This window comes from Symphalangus syndactylus, chromosome 1 (genome assembly GCF_028878055.3).
Source record: "Symphalangus syndactylus isolate Jambi chromosome 1, NHGRI_mSymSyn1-v2.1_pri, whole genome shotgun sequence".
Taxonomy (NCBI): domain Eukaryota; kingdom Metazoa; phylum Chordata; class Mammalia; order Primates; family Hylobatidae; genus Symphalangus; species Symphalangus syndactylus.
Genome location: NC_072423.2, coordinates 28,475,284 through 28,491,683, shown reverse-complemented (window position 1 = coordinate 28,491,683; position 16,400 = coordinate 28,475,284). Strand labels below are relative to the sequence as shown.

The window sequence follows — 16,400 nt, the reverse complement described above, 5'->3', positions numbered from 1 at the left end:
CCTTGATCTTCCTCAAACCCTACCAGGAAGTGGGGGCAACAGTTCCCTAAAGCAGCCCCTTCAAGCTTTTAAGAAAGCAGTTTCATTGGGAGTGGGGAGATGTAGAATTGGGAGGTGGTAGGGGGCTGGGGGATATGAAATGTGAGTGCCAGAGTCCTCAGCATCGGAGCTCCAGAAATAAAAAGTTGTCTGGGTCTTTGAAAGCCTCCTATATGATAATGTTACAGTAACAGTGTTCTCTGCTACTTTCAGTGAATAAAAAACCTAGGGTTTCTCAGCCATATTGTATGTTAAGGGACATTTGTGGTCTAGTTTTGGCCCTTCATTTCTGTTTGGGAACATACATTCCGAGTTTTAGACAACTAGCTTCCAGATGAAATTTTGGAACACCACCCATTTTTTTTTTTTTTTTTTTTGAGATGGAGTCTCGCTCTGTCGCCCGGGCTGGAGTGCAGTGGCACCATCTCGGCTCACTGCAAGCTCTGCCTCCTGGGTTCATGCCATTCTCCTGCCTCAGCCTCCCGAGTAGCTGGGACTACAGGTGCCCACCACCACGCCCGGCTAATTTTTTGTATTTTTAGTAGAGACGGGGTTTTCACCGTGTTAACCAGGAAGGTCTCGATCTCCTGACCTTGTGATCCACCCGCCTTGGCCTCCCAAAGTGCTAGGGTTACAGGTGTGAGCCACCGTGCCCAGCTGGAACACCACCCATTTTTTAAAGCGGAGAATTTATTGTTATTTGCACAAAAGGACGTTTGAACACTTTAGGAAATCTAGATGCTGGAATTAACTCGGTCAAAACAAAGCAAAACACACAGAATCTCATATCTTTTCCTGCCCTGATGCTGAACTGCAGCCTTGATTTATGTTTTGTTTTTCCACTTTTGTTTCTGAACCTGTGTGGTACAGGCTGAACCCTTGTCCCTGCTTCAGAGCACTTACCTTAATTATTATAGAAAAAAATTAAGAGTTGGCTGACTCTGTGCTGAACTTTCTGTTTTTTTTCCAGGCAGTTTCGCCATAACAAATGCATTTTGCATAGAATTGAAATGTCAATGTCACCATCCTAATAGTTGGTGGTAACTACCTAATCTAATAATCTCTCATTGTGTGTGATAGGGCTATTTATTGTATTTTAGAGTGAAATAATGCATTTTTTTTTTCATTTTAGAAAGGAATGGTACAGGAAATGATTGTAATCCAGGACTAAATATACAGTTTGCAGTCTTTTTATTCTAATTGCTTTCTAATGAATATATAATATATATATATATATATATTTTTTTGAGATGGAGTCTTGCTCTTGTCGCCCAGACTGGAGTGCAATGGCGCGTTCTCAGCTCACTTCAACCCTCGCCTCCCGAGTTCAAGCAATTCTCCTGCCTCAGCCTCCCAAGTAGCTGGGATTACAGGAGCCTGCCACAACACCCAGCTAATTGTTGTATTTTTAGTAGATGCGGGGTTTCACCATGTTGGCCAGGTTGGGCTCGAACTTCTGACCTCGTGATCCACCTGCCTCTGCCTCCTAAAGTGCTGGGATTACAAGCCTTCTAATAAATATTCTTTTACACATTGAGAATAGTACTGTTTATGCATTTTGTATGCTGCCTCTTAAATCTATAAGCATTTTCTTTTCTTAAAAAAAAGCTTTGGGCTGGGCACATTGGCTTATGCCTGTAATCCCAGCGCTTTGCGGGGCTGAGGCAGGTGGATCACCTGAGGTCAGGAGTTCAAGACCAGCCCGGCCAACATGGTGAAACCCGGTCTTTACTAAGAACACAAAAATTAGCTGGGCATGGTGGTGCATGCCTGTAGTGCCATCTACTTGAGCGTCTGAGGCAGGAGAATTGCTTGAACCCGGGAAGCGGAGGTTGCAGTGAGTGGAGGTTGCAGTGAGTGGAGGTTGCAGTGAGCTGAGATCACACCACTGCACTCTGGCCTGGGTGACAAGAGCAAGACTCCATCTCAAAAAAAAAAGAGCTTTGGTAAATATTGTACGTGATTGCAAAGCGTCCCATTGTGTGGATGTTCACTTAGTTATTTGATACATATTTTTGTGTTCTTGGGCTGTTTCTGATATTTCTATATTACAAATAAGGTGATGGGAAGCAGTTTCATTCATCAATCATTCTTTTTAAATGTCACTTCCTATCAGTTTCTGTTAATCAGTCAAAAGCATATACATTCTTAGCAGGAACTTAAATTCTTAGTAGGGATCTTAACAGGTTAAGATTTCTAAGGGTAGAGAGGGTACCTGTTTTGTTAACCGGTGGCTTAATACCAGTTAGTACCAGTAAAGGCTCAATAAATGTTTATTGACTGAATGAACAGAAAAGATCCGTGGTCATAAAGAATGGCCCAGTTAGTGGTACATATAGGAGAAGTGCTGCAGTGGTTCACAGTAACATGATAATAACTAATTGTGTAATGATTTGGCACGAGGTACTGATCTAAATGATTTATACATTGTTGCCTGGGATTTTGGAAGGGGAGGAAGTATACCTCTAAATTAGTTCATGCTATGGGATGGAAGTAAGACTTTAAATTTAGGTGGGCTCAAAAAACAGAAACAAAGCAGGGGCCGGGCGTGGTGGCTCACGCCTGTAATCCCAGCACTTTGGGAGTCTGAGGTGGGTGGATCACGAGGTCAGGAGATCGAGACCATCCTGGCTAACACAGTGAAACCCCGTCTCTACTAAAAATACAAAAAAATTAGCCTGGCGTGGTGGCGGGTGCCTGTAGTCCCAGCTACTCAGGAGGCTGAGGCAGGAGAATGGCATGAACCCGGGAAGCGGAGCTTGCAGTGAGCAGAGATTGCACCACTGCACTCCAGCCTGGGTGACAGAGTGAGACTCTGTCTCAAAAAAAAAAAAAAACAACAACAACAAAACAGAAACAAATCAAATGTTCGTCAGCCGATGAATGGATAAACAAAATGTGGTATATCCATACAATGGAATACTATGCTATGCTGCCATTAAAGGGAATGAAACATTCATACATGTTGCAACATGGATGAACCTGCCACTCAAATAGCTGGGACTACAGGTATGTTCCACCATGCCCAGCTAATTTTTGTGTTCTTAGTAGAGATGGGGTTCCACCATGTTGGCCGGGCTGGTCTTGAACTCCTGATTATTATATCTAATATTATCTAATTATATCTAAATAACACCATGAAAAATTGGGTGAGGTTTAGCATTGTAGAAGGAAGGATGGGGGTGGTGGTGTGTTAGTTTTTGAATGCTGCCATAGCAAAACACCACACACTGTGTGGCTTAAACAATAGCCATTTATTTTCTCACAGTTCTGGAGGCTAGAAGTCCAAAATCAAGGTGTCAGCAGGTTTGGTTTTCCCTGAAGCCTCTCTCCTTAGCTTGCAGATGGCCACCTGGCCACCTTCTCACTATGTCTTGTGGGGTTTTTTGTTTGTTTGTTTTTTTTTTTTTTTTTGAGACAGGGTCTTCCTCTGTCACCTAGGCTGGAATGCAGTGGTATGATCCTGGCTCATTGCAGCCTCAACTTCCTGGGCTCAAGAGATCCTCCCATCTCAGCCTCCAGAGTAGCTGGGACTACAGGTGTGTGCCGCAATGCCCAGCTAAGTTTTGTAATTTTGGTAGAGATTGGGTCTTCGTATGTTGCCCAGCCTGGTCTTGAATTCCTGGGCTCAAGTGATCCTCCCACCTCAGCCCCCCAACATGCTAGGATTGCAGATGTGAGCCACTGTGCCCAGCCTGGTCTTGTCTTTGGGCACAAATATCCCCTGGTGTCTCATTGAGTGTCCACATTTCCTCATCAGCCGTATTGGATTAGAGCCCAGCGTAATGGCCTCATTTTAACTTAATCACTTCTTTAAAGTCCCAGTCTCCAAATACAGCCCCATTCTGAGGTACTGAAGGTTAAGGCTCCAATGTGAATTCTGGGGGAACATGGTTCAACCCAATGAGAACAATGGTTATCTGTTGGGAGTGAGGACTGATATGAGTGGAGATGCATTGGTAAAGATGCATGGGCCACAGTTGTGACGCAGCAGGAGGTGTGCACAGAGGTATGGGATGGGGTCAGTGTGGAGGGCCGTGTGCCAGGCAGCAGTGTGGACTTGGTCCTCTACCCAGTGTAGGGGGGTCATTCTGGGGGCTGAACTGAGGGTGACACTGTAAAACCATGCTTCAGGAAAATTCATCTCTGCGCCCTGCAGGATGGACTGAGGAGGGAGGAGGCTGAGGGAAATGAGTGTGCAAGATAATGAGGTGATCCCAAGGAAAGTAAAAGGATTGCAGGCCTTGCAAAAGCAAAGCGAACCCAAGCTTCAGAATGGAGGCATCTGAGATGATGTCACAGTTTTGAACCTTATTTATAGAAGAAAGAGGGTGAAATGGGGAAATCAGATAAATGAAAATATAGGTCCCATTGTTGGTAAGATATATGAAGTGTCATTGATTCTGTATTTAGTGTGCTTTTCTTTATTTTAAACAGCTTTTATAGCTCACTTCCAAACTGTATTTTTGCAACCAATTCTTTTTCTCTCTCTATTAAAAGGAGAATCTTTTATTTTACACTAATTAACTGCTGATTCTCCTAAGAGAGTTTTCAGGAACCTAAACCTCAGAGTTAGATGGAGACGAGTGTCTTTGTTAATCATTTATGTGAGGTCAGATTGTACAATTTGTAACAGATTTTACAGCTGGTTCTTTGATTAAGGGATGGGTAGGATTCCTACTAATTATAATTTTGAGTTTTACTTTGTTTTTAACCATTGAAACTTGGGGGATGTACTCTTTGGTTTGGGTAGATTTTGCTTATAGATATTGAAGTTGGAGTTGTTGAATTTCATACATATTTTATTTTGACTTTTAATCCTTTAAAACATCAAATAAGCATTTGACTCTAACTCCATTGAGCTCTGTAGAACATCTGTTATCGAGATCTTTTGCCAGAAAATAGAGCCTTGATTGGACACCTTGTCAGCTAATTTAAAGCTTCCCGAGATGCAGAATACTGTGTAAAATGTCCTACCTGTTGTGTCAGAAGGGAGAAAATAAGACGAGATTTTCATATTTGCTTGTAGATCCATAAGAAACTTGGGAAGAATTCCTAAGAAACTGGCAGTAGTGGTTCCCTGCAGGGTGGAGGCTCTGGATGTGGGTGTGGCAGGGGATGGGAGAGACTGGCAGGTTGAGGAGCAGGGTGACAGGGATGTTTTTATGGTGTACATTCTGATATATATATTTTGAACTATTTGAATGTATTACTCATGTAGGAAAACAAACCTTTACTCTCCAAAAATATTAGGGAAAATCTTTCAAGTCTCTCGTTTTTAGCCTTTTTGTTGTTCTGATATTTCCACACAGGATAGACGGTAACATGCCGGATATATTTTAAGTACAAACAAGGCTGTAAGTTGCCTTACTTGACTTTCTTCACTATTTTCTCTTCAAAAAAGTATTTTTGAATCCAGGGGAATTAGAGGAATAATCTTGAAATGATTATGTTTTGGGGGGAAAAGTATATTATTAATATGTTAGTTATCTAGTGTTGTGTAACAAATTGCCTCAAAATTTAGCATATGAAAACAATAAGCATTCATTATGTCACACTTTCATTCTTTCTTTTCAGTGAAAGTTAACCTGTTTCCATCTGAATAGATTTCTCACTCTGTATCCTGCCAGTAATCATTTTGTACTGTTTCTGTGCCTTTCAGTCCAAGAGCCCAACCTGATGAGGTTCTGCTGGTGTAATTCTTTTAAAAGCATTGTGGATGTCCTGTGAATCTCATTGGAGTTCACTTTTTAAATATTGGACTTCTGTGGAGACTGCTGAGGGACAACACCCTTACTTCTTAGGGCCTTTGGTCTGCCAGAATTGTACTCTGAGCCATTGCTTTGGATTTTTTCCTGACTTCTTAACAAAGGATTTTATAGGTGGGACCTTCAACACTCTGGAAATTGCCTTAGCTACATCAGCCATCTCCTTAGGTACATTTTCCATCTCCCACATTGTAGCAGGCAACAGTGTTGCTAAACTTTCCATCAGGAAATAACAAAGATCTCCTTCCCCAGTTTCCAGTAACATTTTCCTCTCTACACCATCATCCACAACCTCCTGAAAGGCCCTCCAGGTTCTAGCTTTTCCGGGGCTCTTCAGGGGTTTTCTAACTCTCTTTTTACAGTCTTTCCAGTTCCTGCTCATTGCCACGTTCCAAAGTCACTGACACATTTTAGGAATTTTTCTTTTTTTCTTTTTAACAAGCATACCAATTCCAGTTACTAGAGTCTGCTAGTTTTTGTTATATGTTGCTGCAGTACAGATTACCTCAAAGCTTAGTGGCTGAAAACAAGGAACATTACTGGCCAGGCACAGTGGCTCATGCCTGTAATCCCAGCACTTTGAGAGGCCAAGGCGGGTGGATCACCTGAGGTTGGGAGTTCGAGACCATCCTGACCAACATGGAGAAACCCCATCTCTACTAAAAATACAAAATTAGCCAGGCATGGTGGCGCATGCCTGTAATCCCAGCTACTCGGGAGGCTGAGGCAGGAGAATCTCTTGAACCTAGGAGGCGGAGGTTGTGGTGAGCCGAGATCGCACCATTGCACTCCAGCCTGGACAACAAGAGTGAAACTCCATCTCAAAACAAACAAACCAAACAAAAATGAACATTTACTGTCACACACACTTCCTCAGGGTCAGGGATCTCAGAGTGTCTCCGCTGGGTCAGTATGTCTCAGGGTCTCCTGAGGCTGCAGTCATTATGCCCGCTAGGGCTTGGGTGGGACTGGAGCACCTGCTTCCTGGTTGCCTCACTCACATACCTGGCGAGTTAGTGCCGTTACTGGCAGGAAGCCTGCTTTTCTTACCAGGTGGACTTCTCTGAGGGGTGCGTGAATGCCTTCACTACAGGGCAGCTGACTTCCCTCAGGACCCGTGATTCAGGAGACCAGGGGAAAGCTGCAGTGTCATTTTATCACATAATCCCAGAAGTAACACTCTTGTCATTTCTGCAATATCCTGTAGGTTACATGTCAGCATTATTCATTGTGAGAGGCGACTACATGAGGGTGAGTCCAAGAGGCAAGAATTATTGGGGGCTATCATGGAGGTTTGATAACATAATTGGTAAGAAATTCAGATACACCTCAGACTTGATTGTGGCTTACCAGTGTGTTGTAAAACTTGTGAGAATGGCTTGCCTTAAAAAGACAAGCAGTCCATCCAGTGTCTTATTCTTATGTTAAGTTGGGATTGCTATTTTGTTACCCTTGGGCCTCTATATACAAAGCCTCTCATAGTAATAGATTTAATTGGGTTGAAGTTTAGTATTATGTATATGCCCTCTGCTTTTATTAGTAGATTTTACTTTCGTGAAAGGAACATATAAACTTCATTATTGCATTTTTGTATAAATGCAGCTGGGGACATGGTTTTATTACTCAATGTCCATTTTGTAAATATTTAGAGAACTTTTTTTTTGCATCATAAATCAGTATAAATAGAAGCTTGGTTTCCATTGTTGCCCTGGCTATGAGGAAGCTGAGAGTGAAATTTGTCGTTCAAGTGTGGCAGTTATGTTGATCCTACTGACTGGCGTATTTATATTCTCCTTTACTTGATATTTTGCTATGAGATGTTCCAGTTTACTTGTGGGAAGAAAAGCCAGGTGTTCTTGAACTGAACAAATATTTATTGAATTCCACTTGCTGGCCAGACACCATTCTATGTGCCCCGGATATGGCACTGAACAGATAGATAAGGTCCCCACTCGCTTACAGCTTCCAACCTGGTCATAAGAAAATACCTTAGCTTTTCCTCCATAATGTGGAAGAATTGGCCTCAGAGAAAACCTAATTTGTATGTATCACCTTTCTACCCATTCAAGTTTTATTTCATAATTTTTGTTTTGTTTTGTTTTTTGAGACGGAGTCTTGCTTTGTCGCCCAGGCTGGAGTACAGTGGCACAAACTCAGCTGAGTGCAACCTTTGCCTCCTGGGTTCAAGCGATTCTCCTGCCTCAGCCTCCCGAGTAGGTGGGATTACAGGTGCATGCCACCATGCCTGACTAATTTTTTGTATTTTTAGTAGAGATGGGGTTTCACCATGTTGGCCAGCCTGGTCTTGAACTCCTGACCTCAGGTGATCCACCTGCCTCAGACTTCCAAAGTGCTGGGATTACAGGCGTGAATCATGATGCCTGGCCATATTTCATAATTCTATCTTTCCAGAGAAAGAATTGGCTGGGGCAAATATTACTAATGTGAGTTACTGATTTCAGAGGAAGCTTTTGGAAGTGGTTGATAGGCACTGAATGGGATGGGGTGATGAGTGGTTTAAAATAACACTTGAACCTTTGGATTCAAATGGTTTCAAATGCATCTCAGAAAAGTGAAAGGTGAGTGGGAGAGCTACATCCATTGAGAGCAAGGGCTCGTCAGCTAGGCCTGTGGCTTAAACTAAGCAGATATTCTTTCCTGGCAGTTCTACAGGCCAGAAGCCTAAGATCAAGGCGTCATGAGGGTTGATTTCTCTGAGGCTCCCAGACAGTCATCTTCTCCCTGTGTCTTCACAGGGTCTTTATTCTGTGTCTGTGTCCAAACTTCCTTCCTTTTCCTTTTTTTTTTTTTTTTTTTTTTTTTTTTGGAGACAGAGTCTTACTCTGTTGCCCAGGCTGGAGTTCAGTGGCGCTATCTCAGCTCACTGCAACCTCCATCTCCCGAGCTCAAGTGACTCTCCTGTCTCAGCCTCCCGAGTAGCTGGGATTACAGGCATGTGCCACTATGCCCGGCTAATTTTTGTAATTTTAGTAGAGACGGGGTTTCACCATATTGGTCAGGCTGGTCTCGAACTCCTGACCTCGCGATCTGCTCGCCTCATCCTCCCAAAGTGCTGGGATTACAGGCATAAGCCACCATGCCCAGCCCAAACTTCCTTTTCTTAGAGGATGGGCTTTATCTGTGGTTCTTAATTAGCCTTACCTTCATTCTTATTCCTTTTGGTGTTACGGTCTTGCTTACTGCTTTGGGGATGGATTTGTTGAAACTACATGTGACTGGTTTAGGGACCCAGCAGGAGGTTTTACTATAAGTGTAAATTAACATGTGCCTTGGGGGGACCTTAAAAGTTTTTGTCACTGGGCCATGAGATCTGAGTGCAGCTGGTAGAACCTCCTTGTTTTCTTTGGTATGAGAACTCCTGGGCTTTTGTTGGTTCCTTCCATTTTCTCTGATGTATTACCATTTCACATCACAGTGATATTATCCAGATAACACCCATGATTTGTTTTTAATGGAGTTTCGCTCTGTTGCCCAGGCTGGAGTGCAGTGATGCAATCTTGGCTTACTGCAACCTTCACCTCCTGGTTCAAGCGATTCTCCTGCCTCAGCCTCCCAAATAGCTGGGACTACAGGTGTGCGCCACCATGCCTGGCTAATTTTTGTATTTTTAGTAGAGACGAGGATTCGCCATGTTGGCCAGACTGGTCTTGAATTCCTGACCTCAATTGGTCCACCCACCTTGGCCTCCCAAAGTGCTGGGATTACAGGCATGAGCCAATGCACCCGGCCACACCTGTGATTTATTTTATTTCATTTGAGATTTCAGACTTTGTTGCTTGTTCTTTCTGGAGAAGTTTTTTCATAGAAGTATGTTGTTTCAAAAGCAACCTTCAAATAGTAGACTTAGCTTGGATGAGAATCTTAAAGTCTTTGAGTCCAACAACCAAGCAGGTCCCCTGTCCAGGAAGTGCCTTATAGCTGATGTTTGAGTATCCCTGTAGACGGGAACTCACTACCTCCTGAAGCACCTTACTTCACCCTTGGCATAGTAACAGAGATTAAAATGTCCTTCCTTAATATGAGGTGAAATCTGCCTTCTTGTCCATTTTACACACGCTAACCTTCCTTCCACCATACAAGCTGAGAGAGAGCCAGGTTGAGCCTGTGTCTCCACAACAACTTTTCTCAGACCTCCTGCTGCCACCTACCATGCACTTGCTCTTCACTGGCTAGGTTCCAGTTGCTCTGTACCTTTCCTAAAGTGTGGTGACCAGAATTTGGCACAGTGAGGGAAGGTTCCAGAGCCCTGTAGTGTTATCGGGGGCACAAAGCTTGGGCTTTGGAGTTGCTCAGATCTTAAGCTGATATGCACTCCTTTGTCCTTGAGCAAATGATTGAACCTTCTTGGACTCTCAGTTCCTCATTAATAAAATGAAGATGAAACAAGATGAGATGGACTGTGCACATTTCCTGATGGGGGCTGGTACGTGCTGGTGCCCGTTGCATAGTGGCTGCTGGCAGAATGGTGAATCACCAGTACCTGCTCCCTTCACTGAGGGCTTCCTGTGTGCCTGGCACCATTGCTCAGGGCTTTACAAGGACTTATTTCATTTTCACTCCAGCCTAGAGCATAAGTAAGTATTTGCTTTATCCCCATCTTACAGATGAGGCATTTGATTCTCAAAAAGGTTTCATAGCTTGCCCATGTTCTAACAGCTAGTAAAAGGAGGAGCCAGAGTTTTCATTTAGGTGGAAGTCCTCTAGAACCTGCTTTCTTAACTGCTGTGCTGTGATCTGCACTGTGGCATGAGAGTTTGTCTTAATGTAAATGCACATGTAATAGCATTATTCACATTGCCTGAGACCGTAAAAGCTCCTTTGGCAACCAGATACCACAGGGGACTCATTTCATGCTTTTAGAAGACTCGAGCCGCTACATGCCCTGGGAACTGTGTTGCTTCCCCACTGGCCATCACTCTTGCTTTTGTGAGGGATGTCACATTCAGCCATTAAGTGTCATTTCTGGCACTTGTGACTCTGTTATTCCACATATTAGGTTTTCTTTGTAGCTTTGTGTCAACTCTAAGCCAGGTAAATAAGTCCTGGAAGAACCAAGTTACAGATGTGAGTAAAAGAGGGGATGACAGGGCAGAAGTCAGGGCAGGCCCTGTGACTTGCCAGCAGCATCCTCCCTTCGGAGGGGAGGTCCTTTCATCTGGGCGCTAGCTGGAGGAGTTGGCAACGTAGGAAGTAAAAGTGTAGAGGCACCAGCTGAACAGCTTGCTCTGTTTCCCCTTTTACATATAAGATGAGTGATGGCATGCTGCGTTCAGATCCCCATGTGTGTATTTTGGATTTGGGGTAGGGGATTGTGTGTAGAAGGCGGGAAAGATTGCCCAGCAACTCTCATTTGAATTGAGGGTGGAAGCGGTTCTCAGGCACAGTATGCCAAGGTCCAGGGCATCCAAGGGGCAGAGCAGAGATCACAGATGCCGAACGGATGGGGAAGGAGCACTAGGCAGGGCATTTCTGATGAGACTGATTTGGGAGGTATGAAAGTTGTATGAGGAATGTTGATAAACTGCTTAGAGTGAATGGAGATGACTAGGAATCACCACCATTCACATACTGGTTCTGCAAGCCACTCAGCACAGCTCTGCACCTGCTCTTATGGAGGAGAAGACAAGCAGAAGAGAATGTTCTGATCTAGAAGAGTTCGTGTAAGAGCATGAAGGCAATAGCACTTGAGATGTAGTGCACATGAGCAAAATTTCAGTTTATGTGGAATTTAAGATTCACAGATTAAAAGGTACAATTCTCTCCCTGGTACCAAAAAAAAAAAAAAAATTCCATGTATTCCCTCTTTTTTGAGATGAAGTCTCGCTCTCTCTCCCAGGCTGGAGTGCAGTGGCGCGATCTTGGCTCACTGCAAGCTCCGCCTCCCAGGTTCACGCCATTCTCCTGCCTCAGCCTCCCGAGTAGCTGGGACTACAGGCGCCTGCCACCACGCTTCGCTAAGTTTTTTTGTATTTTTAGTAGAGACAGGGTATTCCCTCTCTTGACTGATGTTTCAGCAGTATGTGGACAGATTCTTTTTTAAGGTAAATGACCAGGGGCTTATAATATGAGTGTCACTTAGGCAACAGGACATTTCAGTGAAATGGTGATGGAATAGGTTCTTTTTGTAGATTGTGAGCTTTTGGGAGCATGGATTTTGCTAAATATACTGATTTTTAAATTTTTTTTTGACATCTAGCATGGTGCATTTCACATAGGAGTTTTTCAAGAAGTACTCATTTCACAGGCATCTTGAATGATAGATGTTTGGTAAGAAATGCACAAGACAGTGTACTAATCACTCATTCTCATTCAACCTCTCAAGCTGTCATAGTTGGTTAGTAATAACATTTCAAAATTATATTTGTCCCTTAGGCTAGCAGAGAATACTGTTTAACAGGTTTTTCTTGAAAAGTAGGAGTAGCGAACTAGAGTTGTCTCTAGGTGGGGTAAATAAAACATCTCCCACCCCACCCAAATTGAAGCTGAATACCTTCAATTCACTACTGTGCGCATATTCATGTTTCATGCTGAGCAGTTCACTTGAAACTTTCTCACGGAAAGAACTGCGATACAGTTGGTGGTAGTCTTATATTTGCTACGTGCTCATGTGTTGTCTGACGATAGAATGCAGAGGTCAAATATTGCACAATTTACGCCAGAGGAGGAGAATTCCCATCAACTCTCCAACCATCATAAATACTTTATTCCACACAATAAGGAAATCGAACTTTTCAGAAGAATGATATAGAACACCTAAAATACGTTAAACTTGGAGGAATTATACTGTCCATTGTAAAACTGGAGCCACTCTTGAAAAGTTCCTGCATGTGCCACTGAATGCTGGAGCAGGACATGCAGTCCTAGCTCCAGGGGCTTCCAGAGTGATTGAGGCAGGGCTGTGGGCTGCTTTCCTGAAGCCTGACTCCTTTCTTTCCTCATTATACTGCCACAGATGGTGGCAGATACAGCATGGATTGGCATAAGTCACTCTCCACTAACTGCAGAATAACGGCCCAATTTCCTAGTGCAGCTTGCAAAGTCCTTCTCATCTGCCACCTTCCTGCCTTTGTGATTTCTCCTCCTGGGACTCCTGCACCCTTTTTTTTTAAATTTTTTTTCTTTTTTTTTTGAGATAGGGTCTCAATCTGTTGCCCAGGCTGGAGTGTGGTGGCACAATCATAGCTTATTGCAGGCTTGACCTCCTGGGCTCGTATGATCCTCTTGCCACAGCCTCCCAGATAGCTGGGACCACAGGCACATGCCACCCCGCCTGGCTAATTTTTTGTATTTTTTTTATAGAGACGGGATTTCTCCATGTTGCCCAGGCTGGTCTCGAGCTCCCAGGCTCAAGCGATCTGCCCACCTCAGCCTCTTACAGTGTTGAGATGACACATGTGAGCCACTGCGCCCGGCCACTCCTGCACCCTTACCTTTTGCCGCCCTGGCCGGCTGGACGACTGCAACCATTTCACCTGGCATTCGCCTGACTGTGCTCTGGCCATTCCCTGTGTCTGGAATACCCCCATTCTCCCATGTTCAGCCCCGTGGACTGTGCTCATTTGTAATTACACCTCAGAGCTCTTCCCCTTCTCCATGGACTCCACCCCTGCTGTGTAGATGGCCCCAACATCATTTTGCTGAGGGGAGTGCCACTGCAAGGCATGGCATGGAGGAGCCTGACTGCATAGGTGGCTGCACCTTGAGGGCCTTACAGACCCGGCAGTTGAGGGTATGGGCTAGAAGACAGATGATTCCAAATTACAGCTAAGAAATAGGTAGGCTGTACAGCTTGATTGCCGTGAATGCCTCTAGAAAGAGCACTTTAAAAAAAAAAAAAAGAAGGGATTTCCCTGTTCATGGCCTATGAGTTTAAAAACAAGCACCCCATGTCATTAGCCCTTTGCTCACCGCTGAGTTGCTGACACATTAGAGGATCTAGATATGTGTCTGAGATTTTGGATGCCTATTGATTGTGTATTCACTTAGACTTTGGTGCTTTTCTAGATGTTTCACAAGATGTTGTTAAGAGGTTCTCATTGTTTTATTCCTATGTTCTTTCCTTCTACTCCCAACTCACTCTGATGTCACTCATCTGGGTTCTTCTGCTCCTGCCTGGGCTGCTTGTCCAGTAGTATTTATTGAGCTACATACTGTGCTTTGCACCCAGGGCCATGGAGGCAGGAAAAGAGGGGGGACATTTATTCAGCAGATTCTTACTGAGGGTATGGGTGCCAGGTGCTCGCTCTGGGAAGGTGCAAATGAAATGGATGATGGCTGAGCCTGAAGAATTCCCGGGGTGAACAGATGGGGAGAAGCCAGTTCGGGCAGAGGGAGCGGCAAAAGCTGCTTCTTAAAGTTGTTGCTCCCATCGCATGGGGAATAATTGGATCTGTCTGCAACAGAGAGAGGCAGTGAGAGACGCACTGAGGCCTGGACAGGCGGGTGAGACTGGAATGCAGAGGGGCCTTGCAGGGCTCAGTCAGGGCCAAAGGGCAGAGGGGCGGGGCATAGAGAGAAGCTGTGGCCACGTTGCTGGGTCCCATGGAATCCTCGCCCATCGGGGTTGTGGGCATCGATCGACACTGTGGAGCTTGAAATCTCACCAGGTAGAAACATCTCTGCCAGCCCTGTAATCATTTCCATAGTTTCTTCTAGTTCTTTTCATGAACATTTTCCAATATTTTTATTTGAGCATTAATAAAAGGTGTGCCTATATACTTAAATTTCTGCCAGAAAGCTTTGACTTCCATGATCTAGAGCAAGCTTTTGCAACCACAAGCAGGTCACATGCAGCCCAGGATGGCCTTGAATGTGGCCCAACACAAATTTGTAAGCGTTCTTAAAATATTATGAGCCTTTTGTGTGATTTTTTTTTTTTTTTTAACTCATCAGCTATCATTGGTGTTAGTGTATTTTGTGTGTGGCCCAAGACAATTCTTCTTCTTCCAATGTGGCCCAGGGAAGCCAAAAGGCTGGATACCCCTGATTTAGAGTTTTAGGACTTAGGTTTTGGGAATGCCAAATGTTTACATGGAAAGGCGCCTTCCATTAGGATGAGCATGCTTTTCCTCATGAACTCCTTGGTAGAACCTAACGTTAGTGTGTGGCTCTTTTCCTTTATTATTTTCTTCTGTACAGGGTACTTTGTAACCAATAGCTGTTTCTAAAAATTTGGGAAAACTATTTTTGAATATTGAATCAATTGCATTTTCAGGGTAGTTTGATAAAAGGCATTCTGTGGTCATCTTTATCTAAAACGAATCCTCCTGGCCTTAGTGTGATTATTTTATTTTATTTTATAGACAGAGTCTTGCTCTGTCACCCAGGCTGGAGCGCAGTGGTGCAATCTTGGCTCTTTGCAACCTCCACCTCCCAGATTCAAGTGATTCTCCTGCCTCAGCCTCCTGAGTAGCTGGGATTACAGGCATGCACCACAATGCCTGGCTAATTTTTGTATTTTTAGTAGAGATGGGGTTTCGCCACGTTGGCCAGGCTGATCTTAAACTCTTGACCTTAGATGATCCACCCACCTCAGCCTCCCAAAGTGCTGGGATTACAGGCATGAGCCACTCCACCTGGCCTTAGTGTGATTTTGTATTTTATTTTATGAGTTTTGTTTTAAAAAAAGAACATCAGTAAGTTCAGAAACCAACTCCATGCTTATTTGCTGTAATGAATTTTTCCCTTACATTGGAAAAACACAGTTCCATCTGCCCTGAAGGCCCATAAATCACAGAATGCGGTGTGTTGGAATGTGAAATCTTTTCAGCCTTGCAGAATCTTTATCATTGTGCTAAAATGCCATGTTGAAGAATGGCAGGTGGCAGTTAGAACTTAGGGCTTTCTATTTATACTCTATCTATTTTGCATTAGCCAGTTAAGGTTCTGATCTTCAAAGCATTAAAGTCAGTGCTTCATACAATTTCACATCAAACTGTGGCATTGCAAGAGGCAAACCATTTGGAATTCTTCCTTAAATTACAAAAAGAAGAAAAAAGTGAATGCATGAAGATTGTTTTGTTCCCAAGACTTATGACACAGCCCTCCAGCTCTGTGGCTTTTCATTCTGATGGGGAGGAAATGAGACCATTGTAAATGACTGTTCAGAATAATAGTGCCAGCTCCATGCCAAGTGCTGTTAAGAACATGGAGAGAGCATTCGAGTGTTTGCCTCTGAATTTTTGCCCGGGCCATAGTTCGCAGTTGGCCAGCAGGCTGCAAGGGCCATTCCAAGTGGGAGAAGCATTCCATCCCCGGGACAAGTAAACAGAGAACCTAAAACAGACACATGTTTAGTTGAAGTGATACAGCACCAAGCAACGCGTTCTACTTTTCATGAGTGAAGGACATCAGAAACAGAGGATCAGAGCCCCCACGTTGCATTCTCAACTAATTATAGCACTAAGGCAGGAATCCTTGGCCCTTTATCTGGAGTGAGTCAGTGAGTATATCATGCCTTATCTAAAGTTTAAAGTTAATTGAGCCCAAGGCCCTTAACTTCTGAATAGACACACACTGGAATCAGATATACAGATGGAGTGGGAAGAGGTAAATGGTTTCAGATGCCAGCCT

At 43.9% G+C, this 16,400-nt stretch overlaps 1 protein-coding gene across 11 annotated transcripts in view; it reads left to right on the top strand.

Annotated features, from left to right (window-relative positions):
• NEDD4L (NEDD4 like E3 ubiquitin protein ligase) overlaps nt 1-16,400 on the top strand; it is a 368,499-nt gene that overhangs the window by 37,377 nt on the left and 314,722 nt on the right. The window contains exon 1 of one of the 11 annotated variants that reach the window (XM_063639330.1): nt 10,379-10,402. The exons of the other annotated variants lie outside the window; for them this stretch is intronic. The gene's annotated coding sequence lies outside the window, so the exon portion shown is untranslated. Of the gene's footprint in view, nt 1-10,378; nt 10,403-16,400 lie in introns of those variants that run through there. 11 annotated transcript variants of the gene reach the window in all.